General features: G+C 50.2%; 1 protein-coding gene across 4 annotated transcripts in view; it reads right to left on the minus strand.

The window, feature by feature from the left end:
• Nucleotides 1-526, minus strand: part of usp54a (ubiquitin specific peptidase 54a) — a 131,393-nt gene extending 130,867 nt beyond the window's left edge. For 2 of the 4 annotated variants that reach the window (XM_085970744.1, XM_085970742.1), the window contains exon 1: nucleotides 228-523. The gene's annotated coding sequence lies outside the window, so the exon portion shown is untranslated. Of the gene's footprint in view, nucleotides 1-227 lie in introns of all 4 variants that reach the window. The other 2 variants (XM_085970745.1, XM_085970747.1) reach the window with 2 other exon arrangements.
• Nucleotides 527-6,000: the final 5,474 nt, after the last annotated feature.

Raw genomic sequence — 6,000 nt, forward strand, 5'->3', positions numbered from 1 at the left:
CGGACCGGACTCACCCTCCGGACTGGCCTCTCACCCGGACCGGACTCACCCTCCGGACCCTCCGACTGGACTCAGCCCCCGGACCGGAATCACCCCGCGGACCGGACTCACCCTCCGACCCCGCTGACCGGACTCCCTCACGGACACAATCCGCCGCGCTTCTAGATTCCTCTGTTTTTTTTTTATATAAACACAAACAATTCAGATGTCATGAAATGCCGCCGTACCTCAGGCCATCGCCGCCCGGCCTGTCTCGGTGTGTGGCGGACCGGCCTGCAGCCGCTGTCCCTCAGTCTTTCGGTGCCGGGCCCGCTGTCCCTCAGTGACTCGGTGCCGGGCCCGCTGCCCCTCAGTCAGTGCCGGGCTCTCAGTGACTCGGTGCCGGGCCCGCTGCCCCTCAGTCTCTCGGTGCCGGGCCCGCTGTTCCTCAGTCAGTGCCGGGCTCTCAATAACTCGGTGCCGGGTCCGCTGTCCCTCAGTCAGTCGGTGCTGGGCCCGCTGTCCGTCTCCCGCCGGCCGCCGCCACCCATCGCGAGAGGTGTGTGTGAGATTTTTGGGGAGGGGGCGGGGCCAATGGTCTGAAGCACAGCAAGAGGCAACAATACCAACTCCAGCAGACCCCACACTGGCCCCTCTCACATTGACCCCACACTGGCCCCTCTCACAGTGACCCCACACTGGCCCCTCTCACAGTGACCCCACACTGGCCCCTCTCACAGTGACCCCACACTGGCCCCTCTCACAGTGACCCCACACTGGCCCCTCTCACAGTGACCCCACACTGGCCCCTCTCACAGTGACCCCACACTGGCCCCTCGCACATTGACCCCACACTGGCACCTCTCACAGTGACCCCACACTGGCCCCTCTCACATTGACACCACACTGGCCCCTCTCACAGTGACCCCACACTGGCCCCTCTCACAGTGACCCCACACTGGCCCCTCTCACATTGACCCCACACTGGCCCCTCTCACATTGACACCACACTGGCCCCTCTCACAGTGACCCCACACTGGCCCCTCTCACAGTGACCCCACACTGGCCCCTCTCACATTGACCCCACACTGGCCCCTCTCACAGTGACCCCACACTGGCCCCTCTCACATTGACCCCACACTGGCCCCTCTCACATTGACCCCACACTGGCCCCTCTCACAGTGACCCCACACTGGCTCCTCTCACATTGACCCCACACTGGCCCCTCTCACAGTGACCCCACACTGGCCCCTCTCACATTGACACCACACTGGCCCCTCTCACATTGACGGCGGGGAGGATGAGTAACCTGGCCACAGCACCGTGGAGCGGGGGGCCATTCAAGTGGGGGGAGTTGAAAGAAATGTTGTAGTGGTAGGGGATAGTATCGTTAGTGGGATAGATAGAGTTCTTTGCAGCCGAGAGCGAGAGTCCCGAAGGCTGTGTTGCCTGCCCGGTGCCAGGGTTAAGGACATCTCCTTTGGACTGGAGAGAAACTTGGAGTGGGAGGGGGAGGATCCAGTTGTCGTGGTCCATGTTGGTACCAACGACATAGATAGGACAAGGAAGGAGGTTCTGCTGAGGAAGTTTGAGCAGCTAGGGGCCAAATTAAAAAGCAGAACCACAAGGGTAATAATCTCTGGATTATTACCTGAGCCACGAGCGAATTTGGCTAGGACAAATAAAATTAGAGAGTTAAATGCGTGGCTCAAAGACTGGTGTGGGAGAAATGGGTTTTGCTTCCTGGGACACTGGCACCAGTACTGGGGCAGGAGGGAGCTGTTCCGTTGGGACGGGCTTCACTTGGCCAGTGCTGGGACTAGAGTCCTGGTGGATCATATAACTAGGGCTGTAGAGAGGGCTTTAAACTAACTAGTGGGGGGGAGGTTCCTAGAGAGCAAATAATAAAAATGACAACAGAGAAGGTCATAGACTTAGGTAGCAGTGGGGAAATTAAAAACCAGAGCGTGTCAGGAAGGGGCAGAAGGTATGGAGTAAAAGGTAAAGTAATAAAAAGGGCAAAAGCAGGAACTAAGTGTCACAAAACATATTTGAAAGTTCTCTATCTGAATGCACGTAGCATTCGTAACAAAATAGACGAGTTAATGGCACAAATAAATACATATGGGTATGATCTTGTGGCCATTACAGAAACATGGCTGCAGGGTGACAATGCCTGGGAATTAAACATACCAGGTTATTTAACGATCAGGAAGGACAGGCAGGAAGGAAGGGGAGGTGGGGTGGCTATGTTAATAAGGAAGGAATCACTAATACAGAGAAATGATAATTGGGTCAAAAGATCAGGATAATGAAACAGTTTGGGTGGAGGTAAGGAATAATAAGGGGAAAAAAACACTAGTGGGCGTAGTCTATAGGCCTCCGAACAGTGGCAACTCTGTTGGACGGAGTATCAATCAGGAAATAGTTGAGGCTTGTAATAAGGGAACATCTATAATTATGGGGGATTTTAACTATCATATTAATTGGACAAATCAAATTGGGCAGGGCTGCCTTGAGGATGAGTTCATTGAGTGTATTAGGGATGGGTTTCTTGAGCAGTATGTAACTGAACCGACCAGGGGGCAAGCAACCTTAGATCTGGTCCTGTGTAACGAGACAGGATTAATTAAAAATGTCCTAGTAAAGGATCCCCTTGGAATGAGTGACCATAACATGGTTGAATTCCATATTCAATTAGAGGGTGAGAAGGTTGGATCTCAAACAAGCGTGCTAAGCTTGAATAAAGGAGACTATGAAGGTATGAGAGCGGAATTGAGTAGAGTGGATTGGGAAAATAGATTAAAGGGTAAGACGATACATGATCAGTGGTGTACATTTAAGGAGTTATTTTACAACTTCCAAAAAATATATATTCCACTGAGAAGAAAAGGGTGTAAAAGAAAAGACAGCCATCCGTGGCTAAGTAAAGAAATTAAGGATAGTATTCAATGAAAAACAAGGACATATAAGGTAGCCAAAACTAGTGGGAGGATAGAGGATTGGGAAAACTTTAAAAGACAGCAAAAAATAACAAAAAGATTGATTAAGAAAGGGAAGATAGATTATGAAAGTAAATTAGCAAAAAATATAAAAACAGATAGTAAGAGTTTTTATAGTTATATAAAAAGAAAAAGGGTGGCTAAAGTAAATGTTGGTCTCTTACAGGATGAGACCGGGAAATTAATGGTGGGAAATATGGAGATGGCAAAAGCACTGAATAAATATTTTATATCAGTCTTTACAGTAGAAGACACTAAGAATATCCCAGCACTGGACAAACAGGGGGCTAAAGGGGGGGAGGAGCTAAACACGATCAAAATCACGAAGGAAGTGGTACAGGTAGACTACCCTTTATCCGAACTTCCGAAAACCGAAACCCTCTAAAAACCGAAGGTTTTTTCGTTCAGCGTAAGTCGTGCGCACGACTTACGCTGAACGAAGAAACCTTCGGTTTTTACAGGGTTCCGGTTTCGGAAGTTCGGATAAAGGGTAAGTCGTGCACACGATCCCCCGCCGACCCCCCCGCCGACCCCGACCCCCGCCGGCCCCGCCGACTTACGCTGAGCGTCAGCGTAAGTCGTGCGCACGACCCCCCGCGGACCCCCCCCCCCCGCGGACCCCCCGGCCGGCCACGACCCCCGCCGACCCCCCCCACCCCCGCGGACCCCCGCCGACCCACCTTCCGAAATCCGAAATTCTCCGAAAACCGAAACACGGCTGGTCCCGAGGTTTCGGATAAAGGATAGTCTACCTGTACTCGGTAAAATAATGGGACTCAAGGCAGATAAATCACCTGGACCTGATGGCTTACATCCTAGGGTCTTGAGGGAAGTGGCGGTAGGGATTGTGGATGCATTGGTAATAATTTTCCAAAACTCCCTCGACTCGGCAATGGTCCCGGCAGACTGGAAAACTGCTAATGTAACACCCTTATTTAAAAAGGGCAGTAGACAGAAGGCTGGAAACTATAGACCGGTTAGCCTAACATCTGTGGTAGGTAAGATTTTGGAGTCCATTATTAAGGAGACAGTAACAGGACATTTGGATAATCATAATTTAATAGGACAAAGTCAGCATGGTTTTATGAAGGGGAAGTCATGTTTGACAAATTTGCTGGAGTTCTTTGAGGAAGTAACATATAGGGTGGATAAAGGGGAACCAGCGGACGTAGTGTATTTAGACTTCCAAAAGGCATTTGACAAGGTGCCACACAAAAGATTATTGCTTAAGATAAAAAATCATGGGATTGGGGGTAATATTCTGGCATGGATAGAGGATTGGCTATCTAACAGAAGGCAGAGAGTTGGGATAAATGGTTCATTCTCAGACTGGCAATCAGTAACTAGTGGTGTTCCGCAGGGGTCAGTGCTGGGTCCCCAACTCTTTACAATCTATATTAACGATTTGGAGGAGGGGACCGAGTGTAACATATCAAAGTTTGCAGATGATACTAAGATGGGAGGGAAAGTAGTGAGTGAGGAGGACATAAAAAACCTGCAAGGGGACATAGACAGGCTAAGTAAGTGGGCAGAGATTTGGCAGATGGAATACAATACTGGAAAGTGTGAGGTTATGCACTTTGGCAGGAAAAATCGTAGAGCAAGTTATTATCTTAATGGCAAGAAACTGGAAAGTACTGAAGTACAAAGGGATCTGGGGGTCCTGGTGCACGAAACTCAAAAGGTTAGTATGCAGGTGCAGCAAGTGATTAAGAAGGCCAATGGAATGTTGGCTTTCATTGCTAGGGGGATAGAATATAAAAATAGGGAGGTATTGCTTCAGTTGTACAAGGTATTGGTGAGACCGCACCTGGAATACTGCGTACAGTTTTGGTGTCCACACTTAAGAAAGGACATACTTGCTCTCGAGTCAGTACAAAGAAGGTTCACTCGGTTAATCCCGGGGATGAGGGGGTTGACATATGAGGAGAGGTTGAGTAGATTGGGACTCTACTCATTGGAGTTCAGAAGAATGAGAGGCGATCTTATTGAAACATATAAGATTGTGAAGGGGTTGGATCGGGTGGATGCGGGGAGGATGTTCCCGATGATGGGTGAAACTAGAACTAGGGGGCATAGTCTTAGAATAAGGGGCTGCTCTTTCAAAACTGAGATGAGGAGGAACTACTTCACTCAGAGGGTGGTAGGTCCATGGAATATGCTGCCCCAAAAAGCTGTAGAAGCGACATCATTACATAAATTTAAAACAGAAATAGACAGTTTCCTAGAAGTAAAGGAAATTAAGGGTTACGGGGAGCGGGCAGGAATTTGGACATGAGTCTAGGTTCGGATCGGTCATGGCCCTGTGGGTAGCGGAGCGGGCCCAGGGGCCGTGTAGCCTGATCCTGCTCCTATTTCGTGTGTCTAATTCTGTTAGATTCAGGAGATGGTTCTGTGATAGTGGATTGGCGGTTAGGATCAGATCAGCCATGATCTTATTGAATGGCGGAGCAGGCTCGAGGGGCCGATTGGCCTACTCCTGCTCCTATTTCTTATGTTCTTATGACACCACACTGGCCTCTCTCACATTGACACCACACTGGCCTCTCTCACATTGACACCACACTGGCCTCTCTCACATTGACACCACACTGGCCTCTCTCACATTGACACCACACTGGCCTCTCTCACATTGACACCACACTGGCCCATCTCACATTGACACCACACTGGCCTCTCTCACATTGACACCACACTGGCCTCTCTCACATTGACACCACACTGGCCTCTCTCACAGTAACACCACACTGGCCTCTCTCACATTGACACCACACTGGCCCCTCTCACATTGACAGCACACTGGCCTCTGTCACATGGACACCACACTGGCCTCTCTCACAGTAACACCACACTGGCCTCTCTCACATTGACACCACACTGGCCCCTCTCACATTGACACCACACTGGCCCCTCTCACATTGACACCACACTGGCCCCTCTCACATTGACACCACACTGGCCTCTCTCACATTGACACCACACTGGCCTCTCTCACATTGACACCACACTGGCCTCTCTC

Source organism: Somniosus microcephalus, chromosome 29 (assembly GCF_052327205.1).
Source record: "Somniosus microcephalus isolate GS21.2 chromosome 29, FLI_Smic_1.0, whole genome shotgun sequence".
NCBI classification, from domain to species: Eukaryota; Metazoa; Chordata; class Chondrichthyes; order Squaliformes; family Somniosidae; genus Somniosus; species Somniosus microcephalus.